Source organism: Coccinella septempunctata, chromosome 2, assembly GCF_907165205.1.
Source record: "Coccinella septempunctata chromosome 2, icCocSept1.1, whole genome shotgun sequence".
NCBI lineage: Eukaryota > Metazoa > Arthropoda > Insecta > Coleoptera > Coccinellidae > Coccinella > Coccinella septempunctata.
This window is the reverse complement of record NC_058190.1, coordinates 42447537-42467537: the sequence shown is the minus strand read 5'-3', so window position 1 is coordinate 42467537 and position 20001 is coordinate 42447537. Positions and strand designations below refer to the sequence as shown.

The 20001-nt window shown below is 36.5% G+C and overlaps 1 protein-coding gene and 1 long non-coding RNA gene across 7 annotated transcripts in view; one reads left to right on the top strand and one right to left on the bottom strand.

The window, feature by feature from the left end:
- The window catches only part of LOC123306481 (protein MTSS 2), a 91580-nt gene that overhangs the window by 30675 nt on the left and 40904 nt on the right, over positions 1-20001 (bottom strand). The window lies entirely within an intron of this gene.
- On the top strand, positions 9340-10347 carry LOC123306483. Its single transcript, XR_006536918.1, has 3 exons — positions 9340-9616; positions 9754-10161; positions 10231-10347. It is a non-coding gene; the product is annotated as an uncharacterized LOC123306483 (long non-coding RNA).

Here is a 20001-nt window from a genome sequence, read left to right as displayed (position 1 = left end):
TCCTCGTATGAAGAATACTTTCATTTTACAAAATGTCCAAATATTCATTAGATAGCGCCCAACTCAGTTTCAAGACTTGGGTTCTTTGAATTTTTGGTATTTTTATGGTACGTGATGGTCATAATGAAAATACTGATTCATCAAATAAATGAAAAACTTTATTCCGAAATTCATTTCATTCGATAAAACTTTTTGTGAGACAGAACTAAAAATACCATTTTTTATGGTTTTCAACAGCCTGTATCTTACAAACCGAGCCGATTCGCAAAAAATGGTAAAGAAAAAGTGTTTCTTTTGACTTCAAGAATCTACTGTTAAAATATTTGTAGGTACGAGTCGAAGAATCACCCTGTATCCAGCGGACAAATAGGGAATTCTGAAAGGACATGGGTTCGTGACCCCTTCGCAAATAAATCCCGACAGAAACTACCAAAACAAGGCAGTCAGGATGTCGCGAACCTTCGCCAATTCTGTAGAAAATCATTCTTTCCAACCGTTCCACTTCCTAAAACTACCACGATATCGAAATCATAACTCATGAGATCGCCCTTTTTCCCCGATAATAAATTCCGGAAAAACCCGAAAAATGGGGCTCCCATCGAGCTCGCTAGACGTGTCCTCACGTACTTCTCGTTAATCTCGGAAAACAAGTCGTGGATCCAACTTTATTTACTGGAGAAAAAGAGGTGAACGATCTTCGAACACGCGAGCCAGATCCCGGAAACGTTCCGTTTTCCTATGATTTTATTAGTTCCCCATCGATTGGCGATTCAGGGAGACCCGGTTGCCTTATCCGAACTGGGTCGTCTAATTCTGTCCCAGTGACGATCACAATAACTTAAAGCGATATTGAAAGAGATATGCCACCCATTGAAGAATACTCATATTGTGATTTACTTTTCAATTTTGCTCATTGAATAAGTTACACTTACGTGAAACATTGTACAAGTTGCCTGGGATGAGATACACAGAAATGGGTAAAGACATTCTATGATTTAACTAGAGAAACTGACATGATTTTCACCAAAATGTGGGAACGGTGAACATTTTAAGATGATTCTTCTCCATGTATTCGATTTGCTGGGAGTTTGGGGTAAATGTATAGATGAGTGGGGACGTCATTTCCTGCTAGATGGCGCTAGAGTGTATTCAAACTCTGTAGGGACTACTCGAATCGAATAAAGGTGCTATCAATACGCGTATTTTGGTCGAAGTTAGAGTTGAGTTGCTCTGACGAGGTAAAATAAGTCCATGGTTTCTGAGTAATGATTGTTGATATATTTAGATCAAAACATTTGTTGATCTTTATGTTATGTATGTGAATTTCGTTCACTAGTAGTTCATTATGAACTTTTGACTTGCATATGAATCTTTCTAAATATTGGCATCACACTACAATGTAGTCGCATTCATTTGAGAATAGTCTTCATTTTGCTGAATATACTTTAGTTTCCCATCCATAAATTTCATTGCCACCAATAAAAAAACGAATACTATTATGATATGAATTGAACTGGATATTGTAGGGTTTCTTGATACATCCAAGGCTTCAACGTGTGTTTAACACTGAAGGTTTTGATTAGATTAGGTTTCATTTTCATTCGATTTTAATCAATATTTCAGCTGGATATAAGGCGAACAAATTGCATTATTCGTTTCATCAATTTGCAACCATGTTGGCCATAAAACAGAAATGAACAGGACAAAAATATGCCCTTCAGTTCTCGATTTGATGTGCTCTCACAATGAAAACTGGAAATATCGAGAACCACAGTATTAAATCTATAATTAATGCCCAGAACTAAACTTTTTTATATTCAGATTTTTGCGAATCATGTCAGTAATCAACCTTTAAAATAGTGAACTTTTCATATCTTACTTTTTATTTTTTCAGTTTTATTCAGGAGAACTTTGTATTCTTTTGATGGCAAAAATTAAACAATTTCGAACCAAATAAACAGAATTTCAGGTCCCCTGTTTCGATTATAGATACATGAATCTCGATGATTTCCATTTACGGATATATTTCACACTCTAGGGTTTCGTAATTAGAGATTTTTGTCTGTTTCCCTTGATCGATAATGATTTCTCGATCGACTAATGCTGATGTAAGTACAGACGTGTTGAGCGCAAACAATTGACGAAACGCTAGTTCTAGTTGAAGTGGCGTCTAATTAGAGGTATAAGGATACCGATTACGGTAAAATGAGTGTGCAATCGTCTAGTATCGCTGGAAACAACACATTATAGTTGATTAACGGTATAACGAAATACCATATTACGTCTGGTACCACGAACTACGTCCAGAATTTAGGAAATTTCGCCATATACCACGAATGATCAATGAGATCCAGGTCGGGGGAATAAGCAGGCCAGTATATTCATTATCTTACATCCTCCTTCTCCTACCTCAATACGAAGAGGGCATAAACCTGACCAAACAGGAAGCGTTAGTATAATTCCATTTACAGAATGAGCAATACACGAGAATTTTCGCTATTCAATATTTTCCAGAAGTAGGTCACTCCCTATGTATGATTTGTCATACACCTTTAGAAAGGGGTGGTGGGTAGTTCTGCTTCCAACGAGTTTTCACGCCAGAGGGAAGTCGTACTTCCAAAAAAGACAAGGGCTAAGGGCGCACGATTCTTCACCACTCTGGTTTCTGCTTCAAACGGGTTTGCACGCCAGCAACATCGTACACCCAGAAGTGGTAGAACTTTGTAGGATAAGGGGTTGAAACTGCGGATCCCAATACTTTGAATAGAAGCAATCTCAAGAATCACTCGGACTGAAAGCGACAGAGAAAATGGCAAACTCTATCGTTGTAAACGTCCTAGACTCTCGACATAAAATTCAGATCCAATTAAAATGAATGTATCGGGTTCCTCACAACCCCTAAGTCCAGACTCAGAAAGCGTAGAAACCAGGATAAATTTCCTCCATTGCCAAATGGTCCAAATACATGTACCGAATATAAAACCACAAATTCCCAGACCACAGATTTCAACATTCGGGCACCTTAATTTTTTGTCTCTCTCGGCCGGATTCCACCAGCCATTAATAACGATTTGTCTCAAGAGTTATGAGCTCTTTACTTATATAGAAACAAGCGGCAAATTTCAATATGATGCAGTTTCGGCTCGACACAGCCAATTGGCACCATTTAAGGGGGATCTGAACCAAATACCTTCACGTCGAAGACAGTCGATGTCTGCCATGCAAATAAACGAGAGTACCGATTCTACGCATTTTGCTCGGATTGTATAATATACGCCCTGTTTCATATATCGATGCATTAATTAAACAACCGTTCGAATTTGGCGAAAACACACTCGTCCAAGGCCCAGGAATGCCGATTTCATATGGCAATACAATCTCGTGCACGATTTATCTCTGCCGGTATTTCATGCCTTAATGATCCGAACATTTTCGAATGAATTCTAGAATTTTGGTAACCAGGAGGTGAGTAATGAGTAGATTGATTGGTTTGAAAAATTTATTTTATTTTTTTTAGAAGTAGGGGTTTTTTCTACCCATGTTTTTCTCGAAAACAGTGAAAAATTTAACTGCGTTGACATTGTTAAAATACACTGCTTGGAAAAAGTTCATATTCGAGGGAAAACTTTCCTTTTGCAATTGAATCAAATTTTCAATATCAAGGTAGCTGGCTCGAGGCGTATGTTTTCGTGTTACACACCCACAAAAAATGGTCCTCTTGACATTTAGGCAAAATTCGATGGGATTGAATAGCAGCTCTGTAACAGTGAGAGCTAGGGAAAAATGGATGGCACGTTTTCGACCTCGATTATCAAAAGAGGGATAATGTTCAAAACCCCATCCCTCTATCTTCTTTTGTTTTCAAGATATAAGTGAAAACTCATTTTTCGGCTCTTCGTACTAGTGCCTTTATTCCGTAAAGTTTTAGTGATATCGAAAAACAAATGAACACTACAGACACTTTTTCACGTAGAATGCAGTGGTGTAGTCAAATATTTTTTCAGTCCGTCACGCCAGTGATATAGTGGTAACTTTAATATTTTTAAATATAAACCCTATGTTATAATATTTTAACATATTCCAGTCCCATATCTTTTTCTGATTCAGTATATACGCAGGGTATCGTACAAATATTTTAACAGTATATTCTTGAGGTCATAAGAAACACATTTTTCCTTTACCATTCTTTTCGAATAGGCTCAGTTTGAAAGAAACAGGCTGTTGAAAAACCATAAAAAATGTTATTTTTAGTTCTCTCACAAACGGATAATGAACTTTATGCTTCTATGTTGTCAGGTTATGAGAGACTTTGAAGATCACATTCATTCCCGAACATTTTTTCATTTCCCTTTATTTATCACTACATGTAAGCAAATTACCCACATCAATTTTCGTGCAGTATATACTGTTCTTATAAAAGATCAAAGTACATATTTCAAAAAAGCTCCTTTTTTTGAAAAGTGCCTGCTTTGTCCCTATGCACGAGGGTGGAGAAATCCCATATTCCTTTCTATAAGTAGTCTACCTGTTATTCGAACTTGTGTCGTAACAACATTACCATATCGCTTACTACAAGACTTCATGCTCTTTCTGAATGAACGAAAATATGTGGCAGGTTTCCAAACACCAACAAATAACAACAGCAACAATATATACGGACCATAATAAATATATGCGACCACCACGGCAAGCGAAAATTAACTTATTGGCCGCCCCGTTAACCTTCACCTCGCTCCAGCTCCATTTTGAGGGCCCCCATCGAGTTTTCCAATTATCTCCGCATTGTCCACCCAGCCAAGTTTCGCCATAACGTGTTTACGCGCACGATGATGCAGCGACCGGGTGATAATTTCCACTCCGAAAAGTTCACTTTCGACGAAACGTAGTATCGCTGACCCCCTAGTTCGTGTCCATAAATCTCCGCTGTGAGGCAATGGGTCAACGAGGGGGAGCAAGGCCTGAAAGATTCTAGTTCTCATTTCATTTGTGGACTCAGGCAGGTGTGAACAGGTCAAAATGGGATTACTCAGCTCTTGGTTATGAACATAACGTCTTCGTGTTCTGCTCCTTCTGCCTCTTCTTGTAAGAGGAAGAAGAAAATTTTTCTTGAAGTTAAACCTTATACTTGAGAGGCAGATGACAGGGGGGTAACCACTGAGGAGATTATTTACCCCAGTAGGGGGAGATCCAAAAAGATACGAGGAGATTCAAAGAGATCCTAGGAGATCCGAGGAGATCCTAGGAGATCCGAGAGATCCAAGGAGATACAAGAGAATCTGAGGAGATCTAAAGAGATCCGAGGAGATCCAAGGAGATCCGGGGAGATCCAAGGATATACAAGGAAATCGAGGAAAGATATCCCAGGAGATCCAAGAAGATACAAGGATATCTGAGGAGATCTAAAGAAGTCCGAGGAGATGAGAGAAGATCCGAGGAGATCCAAGGAGATACAAGGAGATTCGAGGAGATCCAAGGAGATACAAGGAAATCTGGAAGATCTAAAGAGATCTGAGGAGATACAAGGAGATCCGAGGAGATCTAAAGAGATCCAAGGAAATCTTGAAGGAGGCAATCTTTTGTCGCAGAAAATCTCAAGTGGTTACCTCCTCGGCAGCTGACTAGCTATCGAACCATCTCTAGTGGTCTATCAGGAGGTTGGGGTTTTTGATCTTTTACCTATGAGTTCTCAACCATTATTTCTACGTAGTCTCGCCAAAATTCTCTCCACACTCTACCGAACTTTACCTCGTTTTCTATTACTTCGAGCTCTTGTCTAAAGGTCGTTCAGCTCATAATTTTTGTTCTCGCCTTTTAACCCATTGTTTCTGCAACATATATCGAGTCACCACTGTCTCATTTATTTTATTCTACTCTCGGTGGTCATATGTTGGTTTCTCCAGACAATGCCTCTCAGGTATTCGACAATTCTTGAGGCTTTCTTGGCTTCCGTTCGAGGTTCTTTGAACAAGTTCCTCAGGGTGGTTAGTTCCACGGCCAAGTAATTACACTTCGAACTTTGCTGTATCAGTTTATCGTTCGCTTCCAGTTTGCATATTATTGGAACATGGGATTCGTTTTTCCTAGCGATATCAGCATATTACTCGTATATATGTTGAAAAATGTAAAACGTAGTCTTCATTTTATGTTGTCGTATTCCTTTTGGTCTATTAGTTACAATAATAAAACTTTGTTATCAGACCTAAACATATTGTGTTTGGGCAGAGTCTCTGGTTCGACGTTAACTAAAGTACAGGGTGTTCCTAAATTGGAGGTACAAACAAAGAGGGAAGATTCCTTAGATCCCCAACGTTTCGTTTTAGAGATACAAGGTGTTGAAGTTTGAATTTTTGGATTGGTATCAAAACACACAATGCCATAAAACTACAAGAGACCATAAAGTTTAGTATGACAACAAAGCTTATTTTTACATTTTTTCAAATTAACAGTGGCTCACCAGAAAAAGTTCACAAGGGTCAGTGCACCAGAAAAATATCTCCCCCTGTTGGGTGTGAAGTATCAATTATTATAATATTCATGCCAAATTTCGGTTGAATATCTTGTGAAGTATAGATACTATGAAAATCTTCTAACTTCAACACCCTGTGAACGAAAACGTGTCGTTTGCGGTCCCAAGTTTCAATCAAAAGGTGAAGATCAACCGAAGATTAAAATAGGCTATTCTGCTCCACCAAAATTAAGGAGTTTCAGAATTTTTGGGACTGTTTCATAAGTTTCCTTTTTTTCCACCATTTTTTGAATATCAGAAATTTTAATGTTCAATTACTTATCCAACCCCGTCTCTGCCATTTCTTTATAAGTTCCACAGTTTCAGATGAAAATTTATTTTAAGTATTTGTAGTACCCACAAAATCAGTTTGCATTTTGAATTTCGAAAGCACGAGTGCTGGTGGGCTTGCTGATATAGACCTTTGACCAATTCTGACCACTGAAAACAGAGAATTCTCGACAAATTTAAAATATTTGGACGTCCTATACCCGACTCTGAACCAACTTTATGAAATAAAACTGGGACCACTCAATTGAAACACTCTCTGGTTGATACACATAATATTTCAATATTATTGAGTAATTAACAGTCAATAAACCTGCCAGTACTGATTTAGTAATTTCCTCTAACTACTTCGCTACTGTATGGGATAATGTCGAAATCAATACGCATGATGTATCTATATAGAAGTGTTCATAATGAGTGCTGCTATCAGCTGTCATAATCGACTTCGTCAATCAGAGGCTTAAATAAATTGGACATTACGTAATGATCTACATAGAGAATAATTCATAGATCAAGTTCATACGTAAGTAGTAAACAAACTATCGCGTCTTTAATTGCATAACAGTATAATTCCAAGGAGACATAGTTTTGAGAGAAAATATCGAATATTTATTCCAGCAATAATTCGTGAAGTGCACACAATGAAATAAATAGTAGCTTTCTAGAACTTCTACCAGATGGAATGTTGCACCTTTTTCCACAGGGAATAATTTTTCGAAAATTACACTTCTATTGTGAAAAGCTAAAAATCTGAATCAAGTTTACGATTTTCACTAACTAAACCTTCTTTAAGGAATGTTAGTGAAAATCAAAATAGTTTAATTATGGATTTTCATCAAGTTTCGGCATCATCTATTCAATTTTATAAGACGGAGCTCAATTCGCAAAAGCAATTCAGCTCTGCATCTATAAATGTCATCTTCTATGAAGATGTATATGGTCAGTGATCGGAGTAAACATGAACTCATTCCCGGAATTTCAAATTCGAAGAAGCATCTCAGAGATTCATCGCCTTATATGCTTCAATGCAAGGTCCGTAGATATTTAGTTTTTCTTTTGTTAAATCTAACCTTCGTTTGAAGCTGACAGTCTATTTTGTGATTTCTTGTGTTTTCTCCTATTTTGCAACCTCAAGAGGATATTACACCCAACGACCAAACATTATAATCGTCAATATTTGTTGAAATCGATAATATAATGAATCAATCGAAGCATTTAATATACAGAGCGAGTTTTTTACTCGCTCTGTATATTAAAGCGAAGCACAAAATTCATATCTTAAGCGTTTAATATTTTGGAAATAAACAGGTCAATTTTTATTTTAAACAACTATTTACCCATCTAGGAGGGGTGAAAGGGGTTCTTCTTGAATGGAAGATAGAAGGCTTGAAGGCCTTTTTCATCAACGTTTCCACTTTGATTTCCATTCAGGGATAAAGTAACCACTGAAGCTATGTATCTTCCGGCCGTTGGTTGCTGTTCAATTTGCATGAGCATGGCTAAGTATGCAGTATGCTTAGTATGAACAATATTGTGATTGTAGATTCATTAAGGATTGAAAAAACCAAAAAACTAATATCTCAGGAGCCATGAAGAAAACGTTAGTTATGATCTGTACTATAGAATCTGTTTCACCCTGTATACGCTGCATTCCAGTATACCAAATAACACGAGATTCGATGTAGGCTACAACGACTATATTATGAAGGCGTTCATCGCGTTTTGAAACCCGATACATCGCCAGGTTTAATTACTTTCTCTCCTCCATCGCGATTAAATGATTTGCACTTATGCTTCTGACTGACACGGTTACCTTGAAAGGCAACGAATGTTTCGAATGTTATTTGGACGCGCGTGCTGATGTCGGGTATATGGGATGTGAATCTGGCCTGGTTCATGGCTGTTTGATCACGAAATTGAGCGGCAAACGAGCGTTTCTAGGATTATTCCAATGAGTTTCACTTTTCCTTACAACTAAAAATTTGAGACCCCTCATAGAGTGAAAATATTACAATGGATTCATTATAGAAAGCGAGTAATGCATTGAATTTCGGCTTTTTATGTCAAGGAATCATTAAGTCTTCAAATCGATTGATAAAATCTTCAATATTTACTGCTGCTATTCTGAATTTTCTTCCCTTTTTTCGGTTTCAGATACGATTAAGAGATGAAAAAAGGAATATGAAGAATGACAAGGATTCGATATAAATTGTCAACTTATTCTGCGTGCAGATTCAAATCAGCACCATTGTTTTTGGTGGAGAGAGACTAGTTTCTGCTGAGGTTGTCATCACTGAACTTTTGTATCATATGTGAATATTTATGCTTGCGGCCATTCTGTTAAACGTGCCATATATGTTGTTTGATATCGACAACCACTCTTATGTCCTTCTCTAAAAATTTGGTCACAGACTCTTGGGACCAAATTAGGAGACTCCTTCTTTTATTTTTGCCAGAATTTCGTCCCTAAACTTAGATTTTTCTTATCTCAGAATCCGGTCACACTAAAATTACTGCATTTGGTATACAGCAGTTTCACGATAGATAGATAGATAGATAGAATAGTTTATTGTGACATAAACATGAATCGCAGAGGCTGAAGCCTGTACGCGATATACAATTACTTAACATATAAACATTATTACAGTAGCCACATTTAAAATGAAATCTTATTCCGAATCAAAAACGAACCAACGAAGAAATCAACGAACTATATCAAAAATGAAGTGTCGATAATTCAGTAACAACTGTGTGGTGTTGTACCCATGTTTTGTTGAAGTGTAGTACAGTATTACCAACGCATCAACCAGAGTCCAATCCGAGGTAGGCAGGAATTCCTGAGTATGAGGGTTGATTTATTATTATAAATTAATCATCGTTCTGAAATATTTTCTTCCTTTTTCAGAAATCCATCCTTTCATCATATTTATTTGTTTCTTAATTGGTCTTATGCCTTTCAGGTTCTTCGGGATCATGCAATATATGCGTGGAGCTAGGTATGTGAAGCATCTTTGTCCAATTCGCTTTTCAGCTCTAGGAATCACGTGGATTATCTTACCCCTAGTTTCATACCTACATTCGGTTTGTCTTAAAGTGAGGTGAACTTTCCCAGAACAGATGGCCGTTAATATCTGGGATACAAACAACTGGTGAGGATTCATTGCCCGTGATAAGGCGTATAATTCGTCCGATGGAAACAAATGGGGCTTTCCATGGATTACACGGAGCAACCATTTCTGGATCACTTCTACTCTTTTCATGTGGCATTCGTATGCTCCGCCCCAGGCAATAATTCCATACTTTATTAGCGATTGGCATAGAGCATTATATATCAGCATAAGCTTTTCGATGTCCAGATACTTTTTAAGGTATCTAAAGTTTGATAGAAGGTGTCTGAGTTTTCTCACCAAATTGTCTATATGTATGTTCCATTTCAGGTGTCTATCGATTGTAATGCCGAGATACTTGATGGAGTCAGTTTCGGGTATTGCTGTGAAGTCGTTGACTTTCAGAGGACCCAAGTTCGGGAGTCCTGTCTCATAGGAAGTAAATGGTAAGTACTTTGTTTTTTTTACGTTCATTGTTAATTTATTCATCTCAAACCATTGTTTTATTTTGGAAAGGTCTTTTTCAGTCTCGGATTTTAATTCTTGCCATGAATTTCCCTCGTACAATATGGCAGTGTCATCCGCAAAACTAATGACCTCGCCTTTCTTCTCCATTAGTAATAAACCATTCATATAAACCAAGAACAAGATTGGTCCCAACACTGTTCCCTGGGGTACTCCACATTCGATATTTCTCAGCTTACTAGAAGAATCGTTTATTTTTACAAATTGGACCCTATCAGTTAAATAGTTTTTCAATAATTCATATGATTTACCCCGAAAGCCATTTCGGTAGAGTTTATCTAAAAGTTTTTTGTGTGAAACAGTGTCGAAGGCCTTTTCAAGGTCTACAAAGACACACAGACCTGTTTTCCCACTATCTAACCAACCATAAATCTTTCCCATCATTCTCCTAATTGCATCCTCGGTTGATTTACCTTCTCTGAATCCGTACTGGTGTTCAGAGAGAACCTCATTTTTTTCTAGGAACTTGACAATTCTCACCTTCAATAATTTCTCTAGAATTTTAGCTACATTCGATATAAGGCATATCGGTCTATAATTTGTCATCTTGTCCTTTTCTCCTGATTTGAAAATTGGTTTGATGACCCCCACTTTGAAAATTCTGGGAAACTTAGCTGTTTCAAAACACATATTCGTCATTAACACAAGGGGTTCTACTATTTCTTCTTGGATGTTTTTCAGAAGTTCTGGTCTAATTCCATCAACTCCGGGAGATCCTCCGTTTTTTAGTGATTCTATCACCTCTTTCACTTCCTTTGGAGTTGTCGGGAATAGAAAAAATGTTTCATTACAAAAAATTTCACACTCTTTCTTCTCTGGAGTATATGGTATCTTATCTGCTAGCTTTTTACCTACTTCGTTGTAATATTTGCCGAACTCCTCTACAATTTGTTCCGTGTTTGTGACTTCCTGTCCTTCATCATTAATAATAGATTTTATTTCTGTTTCAGGTTTGGATCTGCCGCAGAGGTTATCCACGTAAGACCAAAGGGATTTTGTTGTTGAAGTGTATTTCGCGACAAAGGTGTTCATGTAATCTCTTTTAGCGTTCCTGATCAACTTGTGTAAGATATTTCTGTATCTTGTATATTGTTGTTTCAACTCGATATTAAAATTATGTTTCACCATTTCCTTGTATAAATTGTTTTTCCTGTTTATGGCTTTAAGTAATCCTTGAGTGATCCAGTCGCTTTTCCCAGATTTCCTATGGCTCAGCCTAATTTTTGTTGTATGTTTCTGTGTGTAATGCCTTAAAAGATCAATAAACAATTCTGCGAATGAGTCTACATCTTTATTCTTCATCAAAACGTGCCAATCAATTCCCTTTAAATCATTTCTTAATTGCTGATAATTAATATAAGTTTTGTATCCAATGGCTCTTTCGGGAGTTTTTTCTTTCAGGTTGAGGCATAAACTAATTGTATAGTGATCAGTGATTCCCGTACGAATAATGAACGATCTACTCTGGTCTACAACAGATTGTCGACATCCCAGAAATATATGGTCTAGGCAACTACCACTAGAAGGCCTAGTTATATCATTTATATATGATTTGTATCCAAAAAAACTAAAAACATTCATGTATTCATCAACTATTTCATTGTTCGTTAAAAGATCAATGTTAATATCTCCTACAACTAAATGATAATCCCACATACTCTTATTACCTGTTGTTTCAATATAGTCCGCCAAATCTCTATTGAACTTTTTTGGACATCCTTTTGGTGAACGATAGATTCCTGTTATTTTAAGTTTTTTATTTTCAAATATAAGGTCTAATTCCACCGCTTTAATTTCTCCAATACTTATTACATTTCCGTTGAACATCAAATCGTTCCGGACATACACCACAACCCCATCATTTTTGTTAAAAGCTCCATAACTGTACATACATGTGTATCCTTCGATTTTATAAAGATCCACGTTTCCTACCATGAAAGTTTCTGTTAAAACAATTACATGAAATTCATCTGCATATGTTCTCAACACTAGTTTGAACTCGTCAAAATTCTTGTCGATACTTCTTATATTATTGTGAATGATTTTGAACTTTGATTCCATGTTATAAGCCTCTAGGTCCCCAACATAATCTATATATTCTGCCTTATATGTTTCCCCTTCAAAATCCCTCAAGAATTGATCCATTATATACAATTAAACCTAAAATCGATGAAACAAATGGAGTTTACCTCGGTTTTCTAGCCTCCCTTCTTTCCTTTTCTTCCGCTGTTACTAGTTTTTTGCTCTTTCTTGGCACTACCACTCCCCGAAGACTGCTTTGTTTCTGCTGTTACCAGTTTTTGTTCTTTCCTGGCACTACCACTCCCCGAAGACTGTGATCTCGTTCTGCTCTTTATTTCCCAGTCCTTGGTTCTTTCCAGCACCTGGTTGATCGTTGAAATCTCCTTGCTAATCTTTGAGCCCTCTTCCAATGTCAAGTGTTCGTGTTCAGTTAACATCTGTGTAAAACGGGTTATGGGGGCCGGGCTATTAGGTGCGCTGCTTACTAAATCGGTTGGTATGTTTGATGGACCTTCCCCAAGATGAGCCAATATGAGAAAACTCAAAGTGCTTCCTACTCTTAAGACACTTTACACTTGGCAATAATGTGTTTGGAACTACTGGACATTGACCGAGTATTTGAATCTCTCAGAAAGCCCACAGAATTGAAAAACTTTCTCGTCTCTTACAATTTTCTCATGCAGCGTAAGATCTTTGATATAAATCTGAAAATTCCATTGAATTCATTGCGAGATTAGTATGTATATGAAATTCTAATTGTCAAATCACATTTTTAGATTTTTCTCGAAAATCTTGCGTAGCAAGAAGAAATTGCATGAAATTTCATCAGGCTGTCTATCAAAGACATTGCGGCCCAGTAAAAAATTTCTTAGAGTAAAATAGGTAGCACTATGAGACTTGGCATACATGAAACTCCTGTGTGCCATATTCAGTGATTTACTGAGACTTGGGTACATTTCTACGATCCAGAAACAAAGCAACAATCGATGGAATGGAGACACTCTGGTTCTCCAAGACCTAAGAAGTTTCGTGTCTAAAAAGCTGCTGGAAAAGTTCTTGCTTCAGTTTTCTGGGATTGCCATGGAGTAATCAAGATTGATTTTTTGGATGAGGTTAGAACAATAACCGGAGATTACTATTCGACATCACTGACCGCTCTACAGGATAAAAATTAAGAAGAAAAGGTGTTTTGTTTTTGTAGGACAACGCCCCTGCACACAAATCTGATGTTGCCATGCAAGAAATTCGTGATTTAGGGTTTGAATTATTAGAACACCCCCCTTATTCACCAGATTTGACTCCATCCGACTATCATCTCTTTCCTCAACTGAAAAAAGTTTAAAAGGTCGTAAATTTTCTTCCAACGAGAAAGTAATAAAAGCTGTGGAGGTCTGGTTTGCAGAGCAAGAAAAAACATTTTTTTTGAAAGGTCTAGAGACGTTGCAGGTTCGCTGTAATAAATGTATCCAATTAAGAGGAGAATATGTTGAGTAATGAAATATTTTGACATGGAAATTTTGTTTGGTTCTATAGTAGGCTAAGAATTTTTCAATATATCCTCGTACTTCATTGAGTACACTGTACTTCTCGTCCATTTATCTGAGCATTTATCGGTCAGCATCTGTAACAAGTTGTCTTGAAACACTTGGTCAAGATCTATCTCAGAATGGGAGCATATTCGAGATGTTTCTCCACGAATTAATAATGTTTTCGGACAAAGAATCACCTCCAGTATTTTTGCGCCGTATTCTGTATATATGTGATTAACAATAACAATCAGAGGTCACATACATGGATCGAAATCCTCCATATTCAGAATATACAGTCAAATGGTTCGTGTTTTCAATGACACATTGTGCACAAATTGAATCGAATTTTTTCATGCAATAACTCAATGGATATGGAATAGCCTTCGAAACAGATAGAACCGAGTTCGACACGCGTGCTACAGCTCTGAAATGATATATCGGTTTCAAATGGCGAGCAGCCCCATTAGCGAACGATTACTCGATTTTCAGTTGGGCAATACCAACACAACAGGCTCTAAAATCATCTCCCATGTTTGGTAAGGCCCCGGGTAGAAGCGGACAGGTACGAAATGAATAATTTCGTCCTGGAACGCCCATTCGTTTCTACCATTTCTAAATTAATAGCCTTTAACAAGTACAACGAGTTCCTGTCACCGCTACTGATTGAGAACATCGAAAACATTCATCACTGCTAGAGACCAGTTGTGGAATGGGCCAACAGCGAAATTCATTGTTACGTAACTACGTGATAAAATAATATTGGGTTGAAAAAAAAAATGTGCCGAGTGGGTGGAATGTGTGCAAACCGCAAGGCCCGCCTAGATAAACAGCGGATCGTTAGTGGGCATTTTTTCGAACAGATTATGATGAGGTCAGATTTTAATTAATGTGTATCGCGAGTATGCGATTATGAGGGTCATAACAGAAGGATTTGTAACACGCTTACGTTTCGTGAATGGTATTGCAGTTCCACGTGATGCTATCGTTGTTGATGAAGAACGTACATATATGTTATACGTATGACGAATAAAGTTCAAAATATAAGTTTTCTTATATTTGTTTACTCTACGCGATGGCTACAAATAAGTTTATAGTAAAGGTGAATAAAACACAACATGTTTCACAACTAGCTCGTCTTCAGGAGAAGAATCAAAAAAGTGGAGCTGAAAAACGAGAAAAACCTCATGGAGAAAACAGAAACACAACCAAACACAAAAGGATGAAAGTATAAAACCGAATGATACATAATAACTTAAGAAACAATGAATATTTAAATGAAAAAAGAAAGATCCTACAACAATAAAAAATAATACAAAAACACTGTTTGAAGTCAGTTATTCATAAGACTGAATATCGGAAGAAACAGTGATGAAATACTCATATAAAATCTTCAAAAACTAAATTCACTGATGTTGATCGAAGTCATGCAAATGATCTGAAGATCATTCTTCGCGAAACTATTGTTTAAAATGAGTTTTATTGGGACAAACCGAAGTATATCCAACAAAATTGGTCAAAGATATGAAATCAGACGCAACTGAATAAAAATGATGAAACGAAAAAAAAACCCTCAAAAACGTGAACTATACATAACGTTAAACAAATTAGAACATGATCAAATAATGGGGAATCCTCCTCAATTCTGGTTATCTCAGCATATGCAAGTTTAAACTGAATAATTATGAGTTTCATACATGAATTTTTCAAATGCACCGCGGAAACCATTCCAAATCATTCTTCAAATATGAGGTTTCAAGATTTAAATCGCTTCGTTTCTAGTTGACGATTTGGCAACAGCACCTACTAGAAAATAAAAAGAATAATGGCTTGTTTGAAAAAGCCAGCTGTTTATTTACAGCCATCATAAGGCGCGTATTCACTGGCGAGCCTCAACAGCAACAGGCCATAAAAATCCCATAAAATTTTACGACCTTTCTCGTTCGTCGCAGACTTCATAGACCATCTTTGTCAATCTCATCAAAATAGTGTATTTGTTGTCCATTATTATCAACGCATATTTCAGTCGATGTTGCCAACTTGTTCAATAGAAACGAAACGCTTTAAATTTTGAATAGCCATTTTTATTTTTAATTTTCGAGTAGGTACTTAAAATAATTTTTTTTGGGAAACGGTTGTTATGTGTGTGGTTATTTCAAAATGTGAAGTTTCAGAGATATATCATAATCGCTCTTCATTTCTGTTTCGACAAGTGATCAGGTCAGATAAAGATAAGCCAGCAGCGGAGATCGGGAGCCAATTCATAGGGATCCAGAGCACGACAATCGACAACCAATTGACTTTTAATTAATTACAACTGAACCGTAATTAGCGTCAACTAAATCACTTCAACGGCCCCGGTTCAATGGTTTCGTGCAGAAAAACATCGGTTTCAATTAACTTTACAAGTCCATTATTATACGTCGATCGTTTCGTATCTGACCCGGCGATCGATCACCTACTCGGCACCAAATTTTTTTTAATCGTTCAGCGAGACAGAATCGAAACCAGTTGACTGTTGTCGTTCGTTTCATTTGTTATGATTTATTGTCGATTTAAAATAATTGACGACTCGATAAATCAGTTGGAAGTAGAAACTCTCTCGTATTTTTTTCTTGCTACAATTGATTTGGACCATTAATACCCAATGTACGGACTAAAAAATGCGGTTATTATTCATTAGTATAGTTATAAAGGGTGACTCTTTGACTCGTAAAGATATTTTAACAGTAGATTCTTGAGGTCGGAAAAAACGCTTTTATCATATACCATTTTTCCGATTGATAAAAAGATATAGCCATTTTAAGATTTCATAATGAGCTGTACCACCCAAAAACCAAATTACCTTAATCTGTGACACCGCACACCTGTGGATTTTTTTAACAGAGTTGTATTCAGCCAAAGTAACCAATTCTTAAAATTTCACAGATACTTTATGTTTTTTGCACATAAAATTACCCAAAAACTGCGCATTATACGAAAAAATATGAGGAATACTTTTATTTCACAAAACGATCAAATATACAATAAACAGTATCCAACTTAGTTTCAAGAGTTGGGTTTTTTGAATTTTGGTATTTTTATGCTACTTAATGAGTAAGATTCATCAAAAAAATGAAAAACTATATCCCGAAATTCATTTTATTCGATGAAACCGTTTGTGCGATAGAACTAAAAATAAATTCTTTTATGGTTTTTCAACAGCCTGTAGCTTTTAAACCGAGCCAATTCGGAAAAAATTGTAGAAGAAAAAAGTGTTTGTTTTTAACTCAAGAAGCAACTGTTAAAATATTTGTACGAGTCGAAGACTCACCCTGTATACAAATGCCATACAATGGAGGGTAGTTAATTTTTGTAAATGGCAACTCCAAATTTTTTTGCCATGAATAGATCTTTTGTTGGTGGGGATGATTTGGTCGTTAACGAGCCTTTTTATCAATCCTTTTTTTGGTAGATATAAAAGGGTTGAATCCACCGAATTTTTACTTTTTTTTATGTATTTCAAGATCAATGCGGGGTGCACTTCAGGAGTGATTGATGTTTTTGAGGCCTTGCCGAAGGAAAGCGAAAAATGTTTTGGCTGAAAATTTAGAAATAGTGAGAGCTCAACCAAGTTTTTCTTTGTATTGGATGAATTGTTAGGCCAATACCTCTGGAGGTTTTCATTATTTTCTCGATACAATGCGTTGCTATGAAAATACTGATATTTTATGAAAGGCCTATTTTATTATAATAACAGGTACCGTCTGAACTGCATGAAGGATATCTTATAATTAAAATGATCAACAGCATTGCGTGCGTATGGTGACTAAAGATATAAAAATGAGTTAAATTTTGTACAGTTCCGTTCAGTGTTACAGCTTTGAAGGTGCAGATTTTGATTTTGTAGGCGACAATCCTTGGTCTCATCGGACAAATTTAGAATCTACCCAGACATCAACCCTATTGGATAAAGTTGAAGTTTTTCAGAGAGGAATATCAGTCAGAAATTTTGGACGATCTCATGGCATTCTAGAGCTTCAGGAGTCATTTTCTATGAACTTATTACCGTTTTCATTCGAACTTGTCAACGCAGTGTCAGAAAATCATTCGGGCTAAAGGAGGACAGAACACCTTACTAAAAACACTTGTTTAATGGAGTTTTTTTTAATTTGTTCAAAAATGGTTTGTTCTTGCATATATGTATTTATCGTCTTTCCTATTTTTAGCTGCGTATTGAAAATTGTTGACCTATCAATCCAAAAAAGCAATAAAAACTATGCAAGGTCCTCTACAATTCCCAATAAATCCGAAATAGGTGGGTTTTTGACAATTATTAAACTCAACATGGGTTTTTGGACACTAAACCTAGATACCCTGAAATTTCGAATTTATCCACGAAGCAGTAAGCTAAACAAACTCATCTCATATATTTTCGGTTCAAAGTCCGAAATATACAGACATTTGGTCAAAACGATAACGCTCTTGTTCCTATAGAGACCAGAGCGCAGAAAGTGTTTGTTCTTTATCGATTTGGAAGGGAGATCGTGGTAAAGTAAAAGCCTTCTTCGGTCCAGCCTCTATATGATTTTGTTCTTGGTTCTTTCGCCTCGAATCAAAGGGCCAAGACGTGGCGACAGAATCGATACCGTAGATATCACATAATTCAAAGGTTCCTGGCACTTTGAACGAACAAAGGCCTTCCGAACTTGAGACAACAATAAGAGCAATCAAAAACGTGCTGAAAGTGACACGTCCGAAGTTGAGGCATGGGTGTAGATGTAACGAACTCTACTGCTATCGAGTTATGAGGTGATTAAAGTAATTATCTTCATTTGTGCGTGACTGCTTCGCCTTTTCAGCGACTGTTGATCGATCAGAACAAGAACATTTTCTCGTTTCACGTAATGACAAGCATTATGGGCAGGCCGAAAGGGCAATGAGCACGCAACATTTATTCGGGACAGTTACCTGGGATGAAAAAATAACGGGTCGCTCTAGATGGCAGTTTTGATGACCACCAAAATCAGTATTTCCAAGTTCACAATAATTATCTTCTTGATAACTATACTCCATTCACTTTTATTTTAGCAGTCGGTTGGCCATGGAAATTTGACACATTTCACTCTGTATAGTATGAAAATGTGGGGTTATGACGCTTGTCAAAACATTTTTGGGTTTTAAATCAACGCTATGTTGCCCATTCTATACGTAAAAGTTTCTGTTATTAAGTATTTTATCACAATGTCGAATCTCTTCGGAAAATATGTGACGAACATAATTGAAGTTTATAAAAACTGATTGAAGGCATACCAAATCCAGTTATTTGCATGGAAAATAGAAGAGATCAGTATAATATCATAATATGCACTAGCTTGAGGAGATTTAATATTCGTTATCTTCTTTGGCTATTTTGAATACGTTACATCAGTTGTAGATTTCAAAAATATTAACCCGAAGATGAAATGCATATGATGCAGTGGTTGGGAAAGGGTATCTATCTCTAGAAGGAATTAACAGATAATTACAAGAATGTTAAATTCTTCAACAAAAATCATCTTGCATCAAGTATAAGTCAAGATGAACTTCACCTTTGAACATAAATTTCACATGAATAAACAATTAACAGGACAACTGGCGCGTATTTGTGGCTGTTCATCTTAATACATTGATATAATAATAATAATTAGGTATTTATTGGTACCTTAAGACATTTACAATGTATAGGACAAGTCAAATGAAAAATAGAAAAATCAATTTTCGGGAACATATTCTACGATGACATTCATCGAAAATCCTGTAGTAAACTTTTCGCATTAATTCACTCAAACATAAAATTCTCAAATGTAACCACTTTTTTGGGTCTCCCAATGGAAGGAAATTCTTTGTCATCCTCTTCATTCACAATCTTTCTGATTGTGGAAATATTCAGCTCTAATATAAGTCGCTTAGATTCAGATGAAACATTATATAAATTCAAATTCTCTTAAATTGAATATGATCGCTACCGTCTGACGTATTGTGGATTTTAGAATATCAGGGTATAACT